At 38.1% G+C, this 21638-nt stretch overlaps 1 pseudogene; it reads left to right on the forward strand.

Annotated features, from left to right (window-relative positions):
- LOC149164567 (mitogen-activated protein kinase 9-like) overlaps positions 1-17655 on the forward strand; it is a 29642-nt pseudogene extending 11987 nt beyond the window's left edge.
- Positions 17656-21638: the final 3983 nt, after the last annotated feature.

A 21638-nucleotide genomic window follows, 5' to 3' on the forward strand; every position in this document is an offset into this window, starting at 1 on the left:
CCATGTGGTAGCCTATAATTAGATCACCTCAATAACCTATTGCTGATGTTAGCGCCACATGCCCTTGTGTGATTGGCTTGTCTTTCCATCCATACCACCAACCATCGACGACCACATCAGTATATGAACTACCATGTCAACATCCATACCCTGCATAGTCAACCCTACAAGTTTACTATTTTTACTGTTTGACCAAAGCTTTAGAACACCATAACTTTCTCATATGGTGTCAGATTGATGCGATTTAAGCATTGTTGGAATCAATGCTATGAGATTTATGACTTGGCGTTGGTTTCAAGAGAATTTGATTTTTGAGCATTTTCCGGATCCCCTAGATCACAAGGAAACACACGAAGCAATTGACTAAGAGACAGCATACTAGCAAGCCTAAATCTCATCAACATCCTTTCGTCAGTAGTAGATATGAAGTTTTGAAGTCTCGAGTCGCAGAAGTTATGGGTGATGAGGCCCAATATGACCAATCATTCCTACATCAAGTGTCTCCAATGAATATTAATTCATCTATTGAGGAAAAGCCTTCATCCAAGGAAACTGACAAAACCCTATTATAGAAAAGAAAGAAGAAGAAGTTGGAATGGAGGATGAGGAGGAAACGTAACCCCTCTTCTTCTCCCTCTTATTCAGATGTGCTAAAAAATAATATGCATTCTTCCCCTCCTTTAACTAGAAGTATGAATAATCGAAATAATAAAGCCCCAAAATTTGGTGGCGAAAACTCTCTTGCCTCCTGTTGTAGCGGCTACAACCACCCTCCAAAATTTTGCCTTAGATTTGCTTTGGAGCCTCGCTACCAACCATCCTCAGTAGCATGTCTTGCACTGTCAAGTACATAGGCTTCATTGATTTCATAGTAGCTTTCCAGCCTGTGCATGTCAGTTTTCTTCACTCCCCTCACAGGCTGCCATTCTGGACTTGGGCTAGTTGTTGCTGAGCATCTCCCTAAGAAAATTACGTAATTCTAGAGGGGAACTAGCCTTCCCGCCCAGAAATTGCGCAAAGCTGCTGGACAGACTGCTGAGCTCAAAAATTGCGCAGAACAATCATACAAGCTTCCTTGGAAAAACTGCGTAATATGGCCCAACATTGTAGCTTAGCCTAGAAATTGCGCAAATCTGTTGGCCATACTGCTGGGCTCAAAAATTGCACAATACAATCAGACAGTCTTCCTTGGGAAAATTACGCAATCTAGCCCAACACTGCAGCTCAGCCCAGAAATTGCGGAATTCTGGGCAACAGTCACCTACTCCTCCCAAAAATTGCGCAATCGCTTTGGGACAACCAACTTAGTTCCTCTCAGAAATTGCGCAAATCCCTCTCTTAGTCAAACATGGGTTGCTCTTCCCAAAATAGCAAAAGGCAGCATGCAAAAGGCATCCCTAGACCTAGGGATCTCTTCTTAGCAGCGGGAGGTTGCATGCAAAGCTCATTTTAGAAACCTCTCGCAAAGTGTCGCTTTGTCCTAGATTTGTGGCATGCACGTCATAACCTCAATCTTATCAAAACTTATGAACCAGATGTTGTAGAGCTCATTCCTCACATCGACCTTGCAACTCTAACATCCCACATCGCATCCAGGAGTCTTCGACACTTTTAGCTTATCTATTTCAGGGTAAGTCTACTTCTCATGTCTTGCATTGCGTTTATGTTACTTTTTGTGTTTCTCCTTGTGTAGGTGTTGTCTGCTTGATTCCAATGAGTGTTTTTTGTCATTTTGATGTATGTTAGATTGTAGAAGCATCATTTCAGTTTTCGTTTGCATCCCACTGTTATCGCATGCATGACATTGTTTTTGCACCGACGGTCACCGTTGCGGTGACGTTCTTCACACACATGCATTCTTTCCAGTTTTTTGAATCCTACACTTACTATTTGCATGCATGATCATTCTCTCTTGTTTACACTCAATTTCACCATGCATTCAGACTTCTCATGTTTTTAGTCGCCCAGCTAGCGTTGCGAATTGTTGGAAGTGAGCTCTGCCATCCCTCCAGAAATTGCACAAGTCTGGCCCAGCATTGACCTCTAGGCTTTCATTGTGCAATTCTGGGAGAAAATGCCTTACTAGCCCCAGAAACTGTGCAATGCAGTTTGCTGGTTTGCATGTTGCTACTGACTGAAATTGCGCATTGCACAGTTTCAGTCTTCAGGAGGCTAGGCTAGATTGTGCATTGCATAATTCTAGTAGTCATTCAGCCTCTCGATATCCTGGACTGTGCCTTGCGCAGTTTTGGTAGGCAGTCTCCCAGCCTCCCCGTGAAAATTGTGCAATCTTCACAATCAGTCAAACATGTATGTTGCATGTCAGTCCTCCAGTTTGTTTTGGTTTTCAATTGACATATTTATTTCCATGAGTGTTGTTATGTCTCCAGGTATCACAAGTGTTTGTTTGCCTCTCAGCAGCATAGGTACAATGGCTTCCAGGAGAGCAGAGTTAAAGACACCGTTGAGAGTGCAACTAGGGATGCAGTCGATCAAGTGTCTATGAACTTGCCTATTTATGAAGACATCAAGTTGTTCATAGACAAGAATATCAAGATGAATGTCAACTAAATCACAATGAGCAACACCAGTAGTAGCAGCAAAAGGTAGCAGACTTGCATGCGACAAAGGCAAGAGGAAGGTTGTTGACAACGCAGAGGCGGAGCAAAGTTGCAAGTTCAAGCAGATCCACTTGTGATGAAAGTAGCTTTGGAGATTGAGGCTATGAGGTGACAACACAACATGAGGATCGTGCGAAGGCAGAGAGAGAAGAAGAGAAGGAGTTGAAGGTGCTGAAGTAGCAACTCAAGGGAGAACATGAGTTGCATAGACGAGAGAAGGAGTTGCAGTAGGAACAGGTACAACATGAGGCACAACATGCACAGACTGATGAAACTACGCCCATACAGGTTATGGACCCATCCAACATCTATCATGGAGCAAACATGGTGAGCAATTATGTCGATCACATGCAAGGGTATTCAAGAGCATGGATGTCATTATGCGCACGCATGCGATCCCACCCATTTGGCACACTCATCAAAGCGAATACAAGAAGCAGCTCCGACTGGAGCTGAACATGTATTTCGACAAGTTGATGCACATGGTCACCAACACACACTTGGAGATCATCACAAACACTATGCATTAGTATGTTGCTAGTCCAGTTGCACTCAAGACGATGATGCACATGTTATTAGATGAGTTGGACAAAGGAGCCTATCAGTGTACTTGGATGCAACAGAGGTAAGAGTTCGCTTTCAGCAGGATGTCACCATTGAGCGCATGGACACCATCACAGATGACCAAGCTTGGCATCAGTTCACCACCGTCTATCATCGCAAGGATGTCAAAGAGTTGGTCTTATCACAATTGTCCGAGTGTTAGTGATATCTTGCATGGTTTGCTTAAGCTTATTTTGTCTCACATGGGTATATGTGCAGATTGTATGTAACGTCTTGTAAAGAGAAAGTCCAAGTATCGATAGTTGACTGTAACAATCATGTAGTAGGTGAAGAGTCACAAGGGTAGGTGAAGAGTCACAAAGGGGAATGTCAAGGGTCACCCCACCCTTTTCTATTGATAGAACCTCATAACTCATTGTACAAGATTTTTGGTCAGCCAAGCTTTCGATAGGATTATCTTAGAGAAAGCTTGGAGAGTATTGTAACGAGCCTTGGCTTCTCCATAGTGCAGAGCTAGTACATATCTTTGGAGGAGCAGGCGACAGTGACTGTAACGTTCTGCTATCAGGACTAGTTGTTGGTCATGGTTGTACTGTATGATTGCAACTTTCACTTCTTAATATAACAGAGCCAACACGTTTCATGCATATGTTGTTATTGTATTTCATGTATGGATGCTTTCTGTATAAGTATGGATGAATCTTACTGAGATGTGTTGTTAGTTTAACCATCACTTTGGATTGTTAGCTTACTTTCTTTCTAGTTTGTGATGCATCTTCGCTCGTGTGTTCCCTTCAAAGCCACATGCTTCCACAGGTTTCCAAGGGGCGCACTCACCTCACTTTCCGTGCTTTAGAACCGTTCATTCACCTTCCTTTGCTTGTTGCACTTGTCACGCCCTTGCCACCAACAAGGACATCTTACTTACCTCTGTGCACAACCGTTGTCAAGGCGATACTGTATGACCCACTGTTGGGACTCCTACACCAAACGATCTGAGGTTTAGTTGGGACTTCTTACCAGGGAGATCCCCTGACATTTTGGCGGGTCTAGCACTGTCAACACCTCCAATGGGTCTAGCAGTGAGTCGATTTCTCTAAAATCTTAGAAATGTTTTATTCTTGCATCATCCTATGCAACCAATTTGTAAGAATCTACTCATGTTCTCAAGAAACAAAAAGTGCAAGGCCTAGCATTGGATCTTTCCCCCTTCTTTTTTTAAGCGAAGTACGAGTTTTAGCTCCTTTCTTTTTAGATTCATGGAAGAAATTTTCATTGCAGTAGTCACTCTAATGTATTTCTTGCGTGTTCCAGGAACAATATATATATAGTTTGAGTAGTTGTAAGAGCATTCTTTTTCTTTATTTTTGTTTTAGTAAGTGACAAATAACTAAGGAATTAAATTTATAATTGACACTACTAATATATATTATTATAGTGATTTTAAATTTTATTATTAGTATAAACTTATATATTAAATAGTTTAAGAACTTTTTTTATATTATGACTAATCAAATATACATAGCAAAAAAAAATCGTTGATTGGTTTTCCACTTGGGAAAATAGACTAGTAGTATAAGTTTGAAATTTTCCTATTAAAAGTATTATGGATAACCATATTTCCTTTCAAACTAAAATTAAAACTATGAACTGACAGAAAATATAATTTGATAAACATAAACCTAACGACTCCCTGAGTTGTGTTTCTTTTCAGATAACTAGTTGCTTTATCAAACCTCAAGAGGAGAATCCACTTGGAGAGGTGGTTGTTGTTCGTTATCCTTGTCAGAAAAGACTATTTGTACTACTTAAAGGACAATGGTTGTATATTTATCAATAGTGGCATGTGCACAACTTTGACTAGCAATAGGAGGAGGGGAGTTGGAGACCAGGGAGGAGATTAGTTGACCTCTTCTCCCTCCACAATGGGAGGCTGAAAGACAACTCCTAGCCATGAGGCTAGACCAATTATAAAAAACCACTTTGGTACAAGAGACATAAGAGTGGAAAGTTGAAAATAAAATGACACAGATAGGGGTGGGAGTCAGGGTCGAACAGTAGGTAAACCACACAAAGGGACCATGGAAAACAAAGGTAAATGCAAGAAGAGAAACTGGGAAGATAAGAGTCCAAAAAGGGAGACCACGTGGAAACGAAGGCTACACTAATGCTTAAAAACCAACTCAGAACCCCATGTAATGAATCCCCACCAAGAATAGTAAGCTTAGAGATGGAAAATATAACTAAAATTCTATGAAACCATAATTCCTAGAAAACATTGATATCATCATATCTATGACTAAGGAGAAGTTCAAGATGGAAAGGAAGAAAATTGTGAACTTATGACTCCCTCTTTGTGGTTGTAGTACACCTAAAGTGGCATGTTCTAGGATGACTAGTTACTAGCTGAGAAAAATTACCAACCCTACATGGAAAGCTAGCTCCATCCGCCAACTGACATTAGTTCACTTGATTCCTAAACTTTCCTTTCCTAGGAATGGTAAGTCTACAAAGGACAACAATTTCCCACTGGATTTGCACAAATGGAAAACCCCATGCAACTATATAAATTGTAGGTCACCTTTCCTTATCAACCTTCACCTAACTCAATTTCATCATACGTTATTGTTTATCCAAATTCATTCATGATTACCACTCATTGGCTCCTCAAGTATTTGTCCTTCTCAAGACTCCCATGCATCTACAACCATCACCTTCAACCTCTCCCACACACAATGCGGGTTATGTCGTAGTCATAAGTTTGCTTTAACCATGCAACTTTGCCCATTTTCATTAATTGCTTCACAATCATTTCAATTAGTGGTGGATGCCCCACCGCATGAGCACCCTCCTTAGGGTATGAATAATTTCAAATTTATAATTAATAAAATTGTTTAATATTTTAAATGAGAATATATATATATATATATATATATATATATATATATATATATATATATATATATATATATATATATATATATATATATATAATATTTAAATTTAAATATTTAAATTAATATTTTTATATCTTTATTTTATATGTATTTTTATTACAACAATAAAAAAACTTTATGTTATGCGTGATTGGGCTCTAAGGTCGCTATGCTCCTAGTCTGCTGCTTCAATTGGTTCCCATGACCCCTCTGGAATCCTCTACTTGGGGGGGTGACTCCCTCATCCTCCACTTGATCCAGTTGCAATCACATTCCTATCCCATATGTCATCTCTCGGCCCACCTTATTATCACCCCTCTATTTCCAGATTTGTTAAATGATTGAACTCCATACTTGAGATTGATCTACCCTTGACTCTTCCTCGCAAGGCATATCTCTCCCTTACCAAGCAAAGAATAGTTCGTAAATTCACTAGTCTCTGGCCCTCTCCAAAATCTGTGCAAAAATGGATAGAGTGAAACCGGTCTTCAAAAATCAAAGAAAAAATCTCAGCTCGCTTTTGCGGAAGAGGATACTTCATCTTCTATTTAAAATCCAAGGAAGACAAAGACTTAATCTTTAGGAATGGACCATATTTCATGGATTCGAGGGATCTACTTGAATAAATGGACCCCATATTTTAATCCTGAACTTGAAATCCCTAATGTTGTGCCATTTTGGGTTTGTCTCCCTCACCTCCCTCTCCATGGCTAGGGGGATGAATAAGTAAGAACCATTGGGAATGCAATTGGAAAATACACAGATCAAAGTGAAATAAAGGAGAACATGCATAAGGATATGCGTAGAAGTCGATCTAACCAAAGGAATTCCTGAAGCAGTGAAGCTCAATGTTGATAACTCGATGCATATTCAACAACTAGACTACAAACAACTACCCTTCAAATGCAGGGTATGTCATGAATATGGTCACTTCGCCAATAGATGTCTAAAACATTACACATCTCAATCTTAAGAGGCCTGAGATGAACAATGGGAAAAAAATCAGGTGCAAAAATAAAAACCCCAACAAATATTCTAAACAACTTGAGCCTTCACACCCTCACCATGCATCCTATGTTCCTTCTTCTTCAAACGCCAACCCATTGCCTCAATCTAGGGCCTTTATGCCCAAATCCTCTAATACCTTTGGGATTTTAGCCAATCTCCCTTCTTCCCCAAGTGACATTCAAATCTCCACTGGTCTTGTGGAGGTATTAGAAGTTCCACCTTCCTTAATCCAACCTTGTATTAAGCATCAAATCGTAGATCTTGAACAAATCAGACCTCTTCCCACTCTCCCCTAAGGTAATCCAGTAATTCCTCAAGATTTGACTCACGATGATCCCATCTTCCTCCTCTCTGGTCTACCCTCTGCTTCCTCGAATCCCTCAACCCCCTCCTTTGATGGAATCCTAACTAGAACAAAATAAAAAGAAGCTACAGTACCACTAGAAGCACTTCAAAGGAAAATTGGAAACAATTAAAACAAAGAGGTTTGTGATGAAGCAACACAAAAATATATGGCAATGGGCATCCAAAAAACAATGTACACATTATTAGGGAAAGGGTATGCATCGAAAGAATCTTAGAACCAGGAAAGGAGGTCAGGGCCTCTGCCATCCCTTCACAAGGTAAATAATGAATATGGTCTTTTGGAATTATAGAGGCCTTATGAATGTTACAAAAAGAAATGCAATAAAAGATCTAATAAGATCAGAAAATCCGAATATCCTATTAATCTAAGAGACCAAAGCAAGTGAGGAATAAATTACAACCATAATCAAGAAAATTAAATCAATGTGAAAGGTGGATTAGGAGGAATATGCACTGTGCGAAATCACGCAATTATGGACATCCAAAATATCCACAAAGATTAGCAATGGATCAAGACAAATTTTAATAGAAAAGTAATTGGAAAAATTACACAATCTACAACATTCATGCCCCTGTGCACTATAGGGACAAAGAGGAATGTCATAACTCTCTAATAACTAATATAGAAGCAGATGGTGGCCATTCTATTATATTAGGTAGTGACTTCAACCTTGTTATGCGCATTGAAGAAAAAAGAGGTGGTCTCTACCTCCCAAATCTGAGGAGAGACAAGCTAGAAAATATTATGGTTGATCACAACTTTACAGATGTCAAATGAAAGAACAACAAATTCACGTGGAGCAATAGACAAATGTCATGAAGAAACATGAATTTTTTTTTGGATGAATTAATTGTCCATATGGACCTCATTACAGGAATTGACATTGTATCTTCCAAGATACTCTCTATAATAGTATCTAATAATAATCCCATCAGTTTAAATTTGGATGAGAGAACACATCTCGATGCTCTTCCCTTCCATTACAACCTCTTATAGTCCACACACAAAGAAGAAAAGTAATTGATTTAACATGATTGGAACACAAGAATAGATGGTTCACCGAGCTTTGCTTCAGAGATAAAATCAAATATTGTTAAATCCGCTCTCAAGAGCTGGGAAAAAACGAGCTATAGAGAACCAAAATAGAAAAAGAGTGACATAGGGAGTTGATAGAAGTGCAAAAATGTCTTTAAAACAAGGAGGATATAACAAAGCTCCAATCAAAAGAGAAGGAGCTATACTGGAAGACATATCAAATTAACATAAAGAAGAAGAGGACTAGATAATCAAATCTAGAAGTATATGGATCCAAGCAAATAATAAGAACACTACCTTTTTTCACAATCAAACGAAGGCTCGAAGAAGTACAAATAGTGTTGACTCAATTACAGAGAAGGGAATGTGCTCATCGAAATGGCTAGAAGTTGTAAAACATGAAGCATATATGTACTTCAACATAATTATGACAACAAATCCCCAACTAGCCAACTATGAGAAAATTATGAGAATGATCCCAAAAGAAGTAACAAATGAATCTAATGTTTCTTTAACCAAGTTAGTGGACGAAGAAGAAATTTAATGAGAAATATGGAGTTTGCACCCTGAAAAATGGCAGGTCCACATGGATTCACCATCGCATTTTACTAATCTTATTAAGAGCTCATAAAAAAATATAGCCTTAAAATGATCCATTGGGCACAACATAAATTCAAAGTTGTAGGTAACACCAATTCAAATTTTCTTGAAGTAATTCCAAAAGAAACAAGACCCTCCTCCTTCAATTGATTTTGACCTATTTCATTATGTAATTATGCTTAGAAAATTTAATCCAAAATCCTTGCAAATTGACTCAGGATCCTCCTCCCCCATTCGATCTTTGAAAACAAAGGTGGTTTCATGTAGAAAATACTGATAATGGACAATATCCTCTTAGATTAAGAAGCAATTAACTCATGTATTTCTAGAGAAAAGAAAGAATTCATCCTCAAGCTTGACATGGCCAAGGCCTTTAATATGGTAAGGCATTCATTCCTCTTTTTTGGTTTAAAAATATTTAGCTTTGCTAAAGAATTTGTTGATCTAACCAGAGCTTGTATTAGCAGGCCATGGATAACAACCTTAGTAAATGGAAGACAAAGCCACTTATTCCAAAGCACAAGCAGAATAAGGAAAGGGTGACCCCTTTCACCCTTCCCATATGTCCTTATGGAAAAATCCCTCAACAAAAATCTTGACTAAGATACACAAATAAGGTTGATCTTCAGGATCCACTACAACAGAGGAGTCAAAATCCTAAACCACTCTCAATTCAATGAGGACGCAATATTAATAGGAGGATCTTCACCAGCAGTGGCTAAAAGAATCAAGATCGACCTAGACCTATTTCTTGAAGCATTAAGAAGCTTACTCAAGAAATTCAAGAGTAATGTATATGGATGGAACACCCCACCCCCCCCAACAAAAAAAATAAAATAATTCTTAGGCAAATTTCTCAAATCTTTGAAATTCCTAAAAAATATGAATGGACTCACTTCAAGTATTTAGGAATACCAATATTTAAGCAAAGAATGAAGGTTGAGGTATGGGCAGAAACAATAGAGAAGATAAAGAAAAAGCTTCAATATTGGGGGACACAATGGTTAAATTTTGGCAGGTTGCATCATCCTAATAAATTCCATATTTATCTACTCTTCCCATTTATCAATATGTGATCCTTCAAGCCCTAATCAACATCCAAAATCATATCAAACTTCTATTAAGATTGTTTTTGTGGCAAGTAGGTAAGACAAATGTAAAGGAATTTCACCCTCAACTAGAAAAAAGTCATAACTCCCTATGAAAGAGGGGGGCTTGACATCAAGCAACTTGAACATATGAATATAGCCCTAGGAGTGAAAATCCTCTAGAGATTAATCACTAAGGGATTAGCATGGTGGAAAAATGTCACAAAAGGAAAATATTTGAACACATCTCGACATAATCTTCTCAAGAATTAGATACCTCTCAGAACTTTCTCTTCAATTTGAAAAATGTGCAAAAAGGCCCTCTCTCTTATAAATATCACACCTCTAGATTACTAAGGAATGTAAATGGGATTAGGATGACAACATTCTAGGAAAACCAACTTTTTCCTCCATCCTTGACCTTCAACAACCAAGGAATTGTTGTGCAAAAAGAGGTATAACAAAGTTGTCACAAATTTCATCCTAGGAGAAAAATGATCAACTTGGAGGGCCTGGAAACCTCCACTTCTTCTAGCTAGAATTTCCATCAATGGAACTTACTTACTGAACATTTAAAAGGTGTTGCCCCAATCCAACTAACTCAGAAAAATGGATTAAAATGGAATATGCAAGGGAAATATTATACATTCAAAAGTGGCTACAATTCATTCTAAGAAGAGCAAACCCAACAACCCATTTGGCCACATAAGAAAATAGTATGGAATGCTGAAATTTTGCCCAAGATCAAACTATTTATTTGGAATCTTCTCAAGGGAAGATCCTGTCAACAAAAAATCTAAAGAAACATAATATACAAGGCCCATCTAGATGTCCCCTCTACATGAACCCAAAAGAGACAATCCAACATTTGTTTCTTTCTTTTCCCTTCTCTCAAACAAGTTGGAGGTCCCTACTCCAACCACTACTAGTCCATCCAAATTTTGATTTGAATTTGGCATATTTCTTTTCCTATTGGAATACTAGTCAAGCCTTCCCTCTTAAAAAGATAAATACGATCAATCATTTTTGGCTCAGTATTCCATAATTCCTTTGTTGGCAAATATGGATAGCTAGAAACAAGAGAATATTTGACTTCAAAAAGCTAGAGAAAAGAAAGATTTTGGCTATCCCTTTGAAATGATATTGTCCCCACTCCTGTTGCTCTGACCTAGGAGTTATCTCCAAGCACAACCTCCAAGTCCATGCCATCCTTTGAGAGACTTTTTAAGTGCTCCCTCACCAGTCATATGGCAGGATGCTCCACTATCAATGAACCATGCACGAGAATATGGATCATGAGTGGCTAAACTCACCATCAAGGCAAACTCATCCATTTCTGCTGATAAGGCAAAATCAATGTCAATCTGGAAGTGAAATTGTCCACCTCTGCTGAAGCTGCAACTCCCTACTTCTTATTCTTTTTATTGGGACACTAAACAACATGGTGATCAATGTGGAAAAATTCGACCTTGGGAATAAATCGACAAGGGTCTAGAAATTGAAAAAGTTGTTAAAGTCAAGAGGCTTTTGAAAAAAATCGGCAAAATTAAAAAGATACAAAAAATTCATTTAACAAAAAAAATAGCATCTAAAGTATCCACAACATCAAATAAATGCAGTTCCACGTAAATATGAAAATAACACTAATATATAATATGTATAAGAAGTCTAGTGCTACATCACATATCAAAATAGTGAATCAAGTCCTGAATCCCGAGTCCTGACTTAGTCTCAACTCTCAAGAGTAAAAATATCAACAAAAAATATAATAAATGTATATCATGATTCATCATCACAATTCATCTACATGTCATAAAGTAATCAATCACTGAGATCCTCTACCCCTTTAATGGGAATAGGGAATGGCTTTGCCTTTTCCTCTAGAGTAAGAAGGCCTTGCTCATGGGGCTATAAATGGACTTTGTCATCCTCTAGAAACAAAAAAAAGAAGAGGTGGCCTCTATCCTTTGATGCTGCCCATCCATGATAGCGTCACCTCCTCCTACTCTACATCTTGACCATGTTCCTCCTCCTCCTCTACCTCTGGCTCTCTCTCCCCCTGCAACTGCTACCTCCTCTACCTCTAGTGCCTATAGATCCACCTCTAACCAATCCAGGATTGATTCCATGACAAGCCTCTCAATCTCAACCCTCCATGCAGTAGTGGTGTCAATATTGTCCAATGACAGGGCTTCCATGTCATGGGTTTTTTGAAGTTGTCTCACCCACAATCGAATATTGTAGTAGACGTAGACCATGTCATTGAGGCGTCGGGACTCCAACTTGTCCTAGGGTCATAGATTTCAAATTAGCACCTAGAAAAATTAAATATTAAAAATAATAATTTATAATTTATAATGAATTAAAAAATTTAATTTGATTTTTTTTACTTGTTGCACTTTTTGTTGTATATTTTGTCAATTACACTCCAATTGTGCTCACACCCAGAGGTATTGCATATTTGGCTGAGCACTCGAATGGAAAGCTTTTGGAGATGGGGTACTTATCCACCATGGCTTGTCCACCAAGCATCTACAAGTTAAGAGAAAAATGGAAAACATAAAAAAGAAAAAAGTTAAAAAATTGAAATTCTAAACTTGAAGCAAATTATGAAGAGACAACGAATTATGAAATTTGAAAGTTGAAACAAACTGAAGCTTCCTTGGTATTTTGGTCATCCTATTCTTAATAGCCATGGTAAAACCAAATGTGCCACCTTTCATCCTATATATCTCTATTTCTTTAGAATTTTCTTCACGTTCTTACTCAAATGCCACCATCCTCTCAACACAAGATAGGAATCCATTCATCACCTCGGCATCAAATCTTTTACCACGAGAGTAAGAAAATGCGAGGTTGAGGTAGATACCTGCAACATGAATGGGGTGATGGAGGGTATTTTTCCATCACTCATCAATCACTCTCCATACCAATTGTTGTTTCTCAAACTCCTCATCCCCCTTACCTTTATAAAAGGCAGGAATGGCTTATTTGGCATTATCCATGGCCTCATACAAGTAGCCCATTGTGAACTTGTCTCGATCAACCGACTGAAGAACGCTTACCAAAGGTTCTGAAATGGCACACACCTCCTCCACTCCTTCCCAAAATATCTGATTGTATGAAACTAGTCTGCATATGCCATCTCTCTTTGGGTTGCGGCTAATAGATAAAGTATACCAATATTGTGAAAGAAACATGCTCTTCACATCCCACATATAATTCAACAGAGACTAAAGAGATATGAAACTAGTGGCAAATCATGTAATGGAAGGACACACCAACTCTTTACTATTAATGAAACTTCTCATCAAGCTAAGCACAAATGCATGATTATATATAAAAAAAAATTATGCTCCTCAATGATTCGACAATATCCCTTACAAAAGGAATCTTACTTATATCCTCCAACACCAAGTCAATACAATTTGCAACACAAGGTGTCCAAAAAAATTTAGAATACCTCTCCATAAGAAACCTGCTAGCAACAACATAATTTTCAATGTTGTCCGTTATGACTTGGACAAAATTTTGTGGACCTACTTCTTGAATGAAGGTGTCCAAAAACTCGCATAATAAATGCACATATTTAATTTGTGCAAATGCATCAAAATTTTTCATAAACATTGTTCCCTTGGCACAAATGACAAAGAAGTTAAGAAGGGTCCTACCCTTCTGGTCAGTCGAAGCATCTGACATGATTGTGCATCCAATGTGTTCCCATGATGCCCTAAACTCCTCCAATCTAGCAGTGCAATCAAACTTTTCATTTTGAAGAGTAGGCCCTCTCAACTCCGCAAAGGTAGGGGCTTTGTACCTCGTGCTAACAACAAAAACAACATCAAACTATTGTAGTTGTTACAACACATTCCAAAATTTTGGCTTACACTCAATTTCAAAGCCTTCCTTGTTCTTGTATATTGTCTTCACAAACACCGAAGCTTATTTCATGAGCTTTCTTGAAGTATTTTTCTCCCCTTTGCAAGATGGGTTAACTGTCATCTTTCAACATGATTAGTTGTTTCACAATGTGTAAAAGCATGTTTTGATGGTTTCAAGGGTCTATCTTTGTGTATATGAGTTGTTCTAACTATGTAAACAATTGTCACACTCATTCACAAAGTTTTGAGCACTGCCACACAAGTGTCATCATGGTCATCCCAAAGTCTATCTTAAGTGTCGCACTTGTCATAACTGGTCGTAAAGTGGTCACACGAAGGGAAATGTAATGTTCATTTGTTCTGGGTGATCTATGTTTTTGTGTCATCAAGTATTCTAAGTTTGATATCACAATCGAAGTCTTATCACTACTCACATCAGTCTAACCGGTCTTACACTTAACCATTTATGAGAAGGCTTCTCTATTAAGCAACTTGGCTTCACCTAGCCTCCCTGAACTGCGTATTGCTCAATTCCAGTCCTCTGGCTAAGACCTTACCCCTTGATACTGCACAATGCATAGTTCCTACCTCTCAAGATTGTTGCATTGCACAATTTATGTGCTCAAGCTCTTGCCTTAACCTCTAGAATTGCGTAATCATTCCTCCCAACCCGACATTCACATTGTACTATGTAATCAAAAGCCTCAAGCTCAACCTCTAAGGCTCTACCCTGCCTCCTTTGTCTCCCAAAACTACGCAGTATGTCCTCCCAGTGCTCATCCCCTTAGAATGTCCCACTGGCTCTTAGAACTTCACAGTTGTTTCCCTTAGTCTTGCTTGAACTACGCACTTTGCAGTCTCAGAGCTCAAGCCTCACCCCTCACTACTATAACTACGCATTGCAGAGTCACTGAGCCCTCTCTCCTAAACACTCACCTGGTTCCGACTTAGTTAATGGATCAAAATGTACTATCTTAGACTAGGGGGTTTTCAGACTGATGTCGTCTCCTCATGAGTGAATTGCAAATGTAGGTACTCTATCAGGCCATGGCAAGATGATGAAGAAGGAGATGAAGGAGGGAACCATGCTAAAGGACACACTTGTAGCTAACCACACAAGCTGATCAATCAAGAAAAGAAAAAGGGACATCAATTTGTGATCGTAAATCAAGACTCAAGATCATCAAAGATTCCTTATCACCAAGTCATACATAGGTGGAAAGAAGAGCATCTTCAAGCAAACACTTAACACACAATAGTAGCAGTGGCTTGACACTACCACATCATCAAGTAGTCCATGTCAATAGTGTCATGTCATGTGATGTCATGAGTTGTTATATGTCACATTGTCATTGTGGATTATGTAAATGGTATTCAAAATGTAATTTAAAGTGTAAGTCCAAAGGACAGGCATATAACATAAAGAGTCATGTAAGTTGGAAAGTCATAAGAAGTCAAACAATCATGAGGGTAGTCAAAGAGTCACAAGGAATGGGAAGCATCACCCCTTGGTTATATATACTCCCTCATTGTATGAGCAAAGGAATTCTCACCTTGCCTCCTCCCGCAAGGCATTAGAGAGACAGATTAGTTCTTTTGAGGAGCAAGGAGTGGCTCAAATGCTACACTATTTGAGCTAGTGATGTTCATTGTATACATGTGTCTTGGAACTTTTAATTAATATCAAAATCCCTATGGGCCAGCACGTTGTTCATGCATGGATTATGGATATTTGTAAGACTATTTTGTGAATGTTTGTAATTCATGTTTGCTTTCATCTGTGCTAAAGTAGTTGAACTATTTTGGTTATTTTGGTACTTATCATAGTGAGAATACGATGTAATTGCTATTATTGATGTCGCATCCTCATGGAATATTATGTTGGTTATCATATATATCTTCCTTGTTATATTGGTTTCAATAACTGTCGCATCTCTGTAAACTATTCTGCTTGATGTTGCATGAACCCTTATTGTTCATGTGTGTCTCTAATAGGGTGCTACTACTACCTATTTCTTAGAGTCTCACTTTTCCTCCCCTCCGCAGTGAAATAACTTTGACACACATACGATCAAAAACTCATTAGGCACACCTCCCTTGCTTTTCGAAGGCACCATGCACTCCTCTCTCTTGCTGACATTTACAGCCAAGGCATGTCTTTAAGATATATGGAAACCAGACTGATATTCTAGATGGGGCTCCTACTCCAAATGGTGTGAGGTATAATTGACACTTCACATTGGGGAGAGCCCTTGGTTGATGGATTTCCAGCATCGTTGACAGTGGCGCTAGAAGGAGGGACAAACGACATGCTGTGCCCATTGAGTCTGCTTTGAATCTCCTATCCAAAATGGGTCTTCCTCAAATCATAATCCTAGTATGTTTTTCTAAAGAGCTTAATCTTACCAACCCTACAGAAGTTGTCCATGACCTGTCCCAATTTAAGTTTGATGGTGAGGGTAAATTAAATCTTCGTGAACAACTGTTTCGATTTGTCTGTTTTTACTTTTCTAATGGAATACATTGCAAGGATGTTATGGCTAGATTGCCCACCCTCACATTTGAAGGTCATGTTAAGATATGGTATCATACATTACCAACTTCTTCGATCCATTCATTCAACAAACTTACGAAGGAGCTTCATAAAGCATTTGACAGGTATGATTACCGGGATGTTCTTAAATGAATTAATCAATTAAGAATGAATCCTAATGAATCAATTGAGGATTTTTATGGGACATCCTTGGGGAAATGAACCTGGTGCAGTAGCCAACCAGGGATGACGAGACAACAAATGTCTGCAAAGAAGCCTTAGGGATTTTACATAAAATGATGAAATCATATATTTTCCTTGACATGCATTCTTTCCTGGCTGAAGCCATCAAGTTCTAGTGCAAAAAATTCCATCTTGCTTCCAACTTCAATTATTATTCTATATTTGTTTACCTGTTTCTATATACTCATATGGAATAATTTGAGTACCTAGGCCTCAATGTTGTAGACTCCCATAAGCAAAGGAAATATGTGGTGGACTCGAAAATCTCTTTGAATAAGAAGCCTGATAATGAGGGGTTTAGCCATTTTATCTCTACTTTCATGGCTACTGCTTACAAAATTACCATCAAAATCTCCCCTCCTAGAATATTACCCCAATAGAGGAGGATCCTTCAACTCAACAAGGACACCAGGGTGGGAGACTGGTATTTGTTTGAACATTACACCGAAATTTGAATATATGGGTCTAAATCCCCCCCTAACCAGTTGCCGATATTTATGCCCATGAGAATTTTTGAATTGGAATTCATCAGGCAAAGCTTAAACACAAACCATATCCATTTTCTCCCATCCAAAAAGGGCTTCATGTTTAAGCTTCCCATGATGACGGGCCCCTTTGTTGTAAACTCTAGACAGGCTTTCCAGCAGGTGGAACTCATGTTAAAGGAGTTGAACATGGAGTTAGGAGAAGTATGGCATTATGATCCTCATGGTGTTATTTCTAGTAGGAGGAAAGATATCAATGCTTCTGCTTATGAACATGAAAATAGACGGAATTAGAATGGAAGGCTTATCTTGATTCGTGGCCTACTAACAAAGAGATGGATATTGAGACACCAAGCAAAAAAGCTAAGTCTCAGAAAAGGAGAATTGATGAGGCAGGGGACATTGAGATGGAGGATGCATCCTCAACTAAGAAAGCGAAGGTCCAGGAGCAAACTATAGAGGAAATTGAGGTAAGATTTACTAAAAAGAGGCTGGATCACCCCAACTTCCAAGTATAATTAGAGGACCCCCAACACGTTAATACCTCCAGTTCAATTGAGGTGGCAATCCTGGGTTCGGTTGGAAGTGAATCAACAATAGGCCCTAAATGGGAGGAAGGGAAGCTAACAGAGGAAAGAAACAAGAAATTTGGGGATGACACCTCATCATAGCTGACATCACACTCAGTGCTATATCATACCAGGCTCTTGGCCACTATCGACCTGGAAAGAAGCCAAATGAAGCTCTCCCTATATCATCGCTCAATGTAGTCCCTCCCCTTTGGACAATAGTTCAGAACAATGAATTTGTCTCTAGACATGAACAATGTCCCTTTGTAGGACAAAATTAATTTACACAGGTAGGCAGGGGAGATGATATATAGCGAGTTAAGCAAGGGAGCCTTTACCATCAGTAAAATCGAGAAACTGCTAGAGAAAACAACCACTAAGGTAAAACAAGAACAACCAAACTCAAGAGCCCTCCATCTCCAAAATCAAGGCTATAAAGAATTGATCATAAAGTTAGTGGTGGATCCCAATAATAAGGCCATTATGGAGGCCATTATTATGGGCTCACAATTAGAAATAAAATAACTAAGGCAACAACTTAAAATGCCTATTGTGCAGCATGTGCAGACCAAGGAGTTGGCTCAGGTTGAAAACGAGAAGGAAATTCTAGCAAGGGAGCTAATTGAGAGGAATGATGAGGCAATAGCCCTCAAAATGCGGGTGACAGAGGTGAAACAATAGACATAATCCCATATATGTTCCGTGGTTGTGTCAGACAACCCATAAAATTCCATTGAGCAGTTAACTAGGGCTCTCACAAAACTGCAACTATCAGAGAGTGAGCTAAAAAGGGTTCAATCAACTTGGAAAACACTAAACACACACTGGAAGATAAGGAGAAATAGCTCCAATCCACCCAGGTAAGTGTAGATCAAATCAACAACAAGTATCATGTAGTGTAGGATGATATAAAAGTGCTAATGAACAAATTGAAAAACAATATGGCCCCTGTTGAAGCTAGACACATAATATGGGAGGACATCATCTCATAAATGAAGAAACTTTGGGAACATATGAAATTGGTTGTAGAAAAAAAGGCTACAATAAAAACCATCAAGTTCTCTGTCCCATCAGCCAAAGAGGAGAATGCTAAGAAGGCTAGCATTGCTGAGAGATTTATCAAACTCCTTAATGAAAAATCAGTTGATGAATTAAGGGTGATAAACATCATTGACAAGACTAGGGTAATCATGGAAATTTCCAAAGTGATTCAAAAGAAAGAAGCGAGGGATAAGGCTGAAGGATGCGTGAGTGAGATGACAAGGGTAATTGTAACCTTCAATTCTAATTTTGACCATAAGACCAGAGCAGGCTTACCCAGTTGTTGGGATTTCCAAGGAAAACTACTACCTTAGGAGTAGTATGAACAATTATTAGTCAAGGCCAAGAGAAAGGTGGAATCATCACATGAGAAAAATGTCACTCTCGAGGGAAGGACCATAGTAAACTATTTGAAAAGGGAATTCCAACTACCATCGCTAGTGAAGACCTTTTTCATTGACAAGCCGAACTACACAATGCTCACAAACCGAGGATGACCTACATGTACCCTTGTTCACACTCCCATAGTAGACCCAGTTTTATGGCAAAGGTGTGACCAACTAATCAACCCACCATGAATCTAGGTGGTGGAGCCCAGGACCACCTCTAAGGATTAAGCGAGCCAACATTAAAGATCCTTCTTGATCCAAAATCATATCATGTCTCTACCATTTCAACAAGTTTGTATATATTTTGTTTTCAAGAAAGAATCAAGTTGTTATGTAATTATTAGAGCAGTTACGCATTCAACATGCTGGAACAACTGATTAATTTAGCCAGCTATCACACTAGAAGGTATTTTTGTATCTGTTTTTTGTTAGGAATCTCCCTATAAGAGGGTAGAGGAACACATTTGTAGGTGTTCGATTTTCTATTCTAGAGGTTGCAATATTCTACAAGTTTGCAAGTTTTGAGGCTTAATGACATGTATTTTTAGATTAAGAGAATTCTTCGACTTAAATCACATGATAGTATGTTTGTTGATACGTTTCAAACCAACCAGCGTGGTTCATTGTCAGGACAAGTTGAAGAATCAGATCCAGATTGCATGTTAAATAGTCAGAGCAGAACTTCCAATGGCTATAATTTTTGACCAGGCAATGGCTAAATTGACTAACTAACGGCTATATTAGACTAGGAAACAGCGAGTTGGACCGGACATAGGGAAAAGGGGGCAAAACCATATTATAAATTAAGTTGAGGTTATTATTAAATTAATAGTTAGTTATACTATTATTAAATTAAAAGTAAATTTACATAAAAGGTATATTTATTTTAATACATATGTATATATATTTAAAATAAATTAATTTAAGTATTATATAGCAAGAATAAATCTTTAATATTTTAATTTAGTTGTTTATTTAATTGTTAAATTTTTTATTTAATCATTAAAATTGTTTACTTATTTTAATAATAAACCACAATTTAAAGAAATTATTTTCCTTATATTAATTAAGTTGAATTATTAGATAAATAGTCAGTGATACTATTACTTATCTTATGTAATTCATGTGCTAGAAATAATCTATTTAGGGACATGTATGTTGTTATGAAAGACTAATGAATAAGTTTTTGGTGATTTTGAGCATTAATATGTGAAGTATGTGTTCTTATCTATGTGTATCATTTCCATATGTGTTTCTTTCCTCTTAGAAATCATGTAATTGTAGCTGTTGGAACTCAATCTCGTATGTCATATTTATCTATGTCATGTAATGTTAGATGGTACATGCAAATGTAAGATTGAAAGCCTTAAAATGCACTCCACAGTCTCTAACTTCAATTCCCTTCTCTACACATTATTTTCATGAAGTTTAGTGCACAAGATTATATTTCTAGCCCTCTACACCAACTTTCCTCCTTTATATCTTCCCTCACATATGCTACAACATCTAAAGTAGCTTCATTGTTTGTGTGTAAGCCACCATCGCTGAACTTTACTTCTTTGGAACAATATGTTGTCACCGTGTATAATGTGTTTGGTCTCTGAGTATGATTATTGAACCAAATACAAATCCTTTTATATTTTTAACTCTTGAGAAATAACGAATTATCTACAAGAGACTCTAAGATGTCCTAGGCACTGACCCTTCACCTCAACTCGGTGGGTTGTCTATAGGAGCGACAACAAAATTTTTGAGATTTTGAACTTGTGTATTCCCATCCTTAGGATAAGGCACATGCCTCAACAACTCTAGGAACTTAGTCGTGTACTCCTCATCTATCATAAATCCCATCTTAAGCTCATAAACCTCCTTGGCCTTTCCGTCATATTACCTCTTAGACAAGTACTTTTGGAAGAGTCTCTTGATGTCTCCGACACACTTCACATCTTCCCACCAAATGTTCACTTTCCCTTCGAGACTGAAAGTAGCTATTATGGCCTTCATTTTCTCTGTATATTCATGTAGCTCAAAGAATTAGATTAAAGCCCCTTGGATATAAGAATGCTGATTGAATATGGCTTATAACCAAATTGGAAAAAAGGCTAAACATCTGGTACCATAAATATTTATCAAGAGCAGGAAGGCTAATACTCAGAAAAGCAGTCCTAGAAGCAACCCCAGTATACTAGATGTCTTTAGCATGGATTCCAAGGGGAATACTAGCCAGAATAAAAAATCTTTGCTACAAATTCCTATGGAAAGGGAAACATTCGGGAAG

The sequence above is a fragment of the Pinus tabuliformis genome, chromosome 5_1 (assembly GCF_031772625.1).
Source record: "Pinus tabuliformis cultivar Carrire ecotype Pingquan chromosome 5_1, CPIR1, whole genome shotgun sequence".
NCBI classification, from domain to species: Eukaryota; Viridiplantae; Streptophyta; class Pinopsida; order Pinales; family Pinaceae; genus Pinus; species Pinus tabuliformis.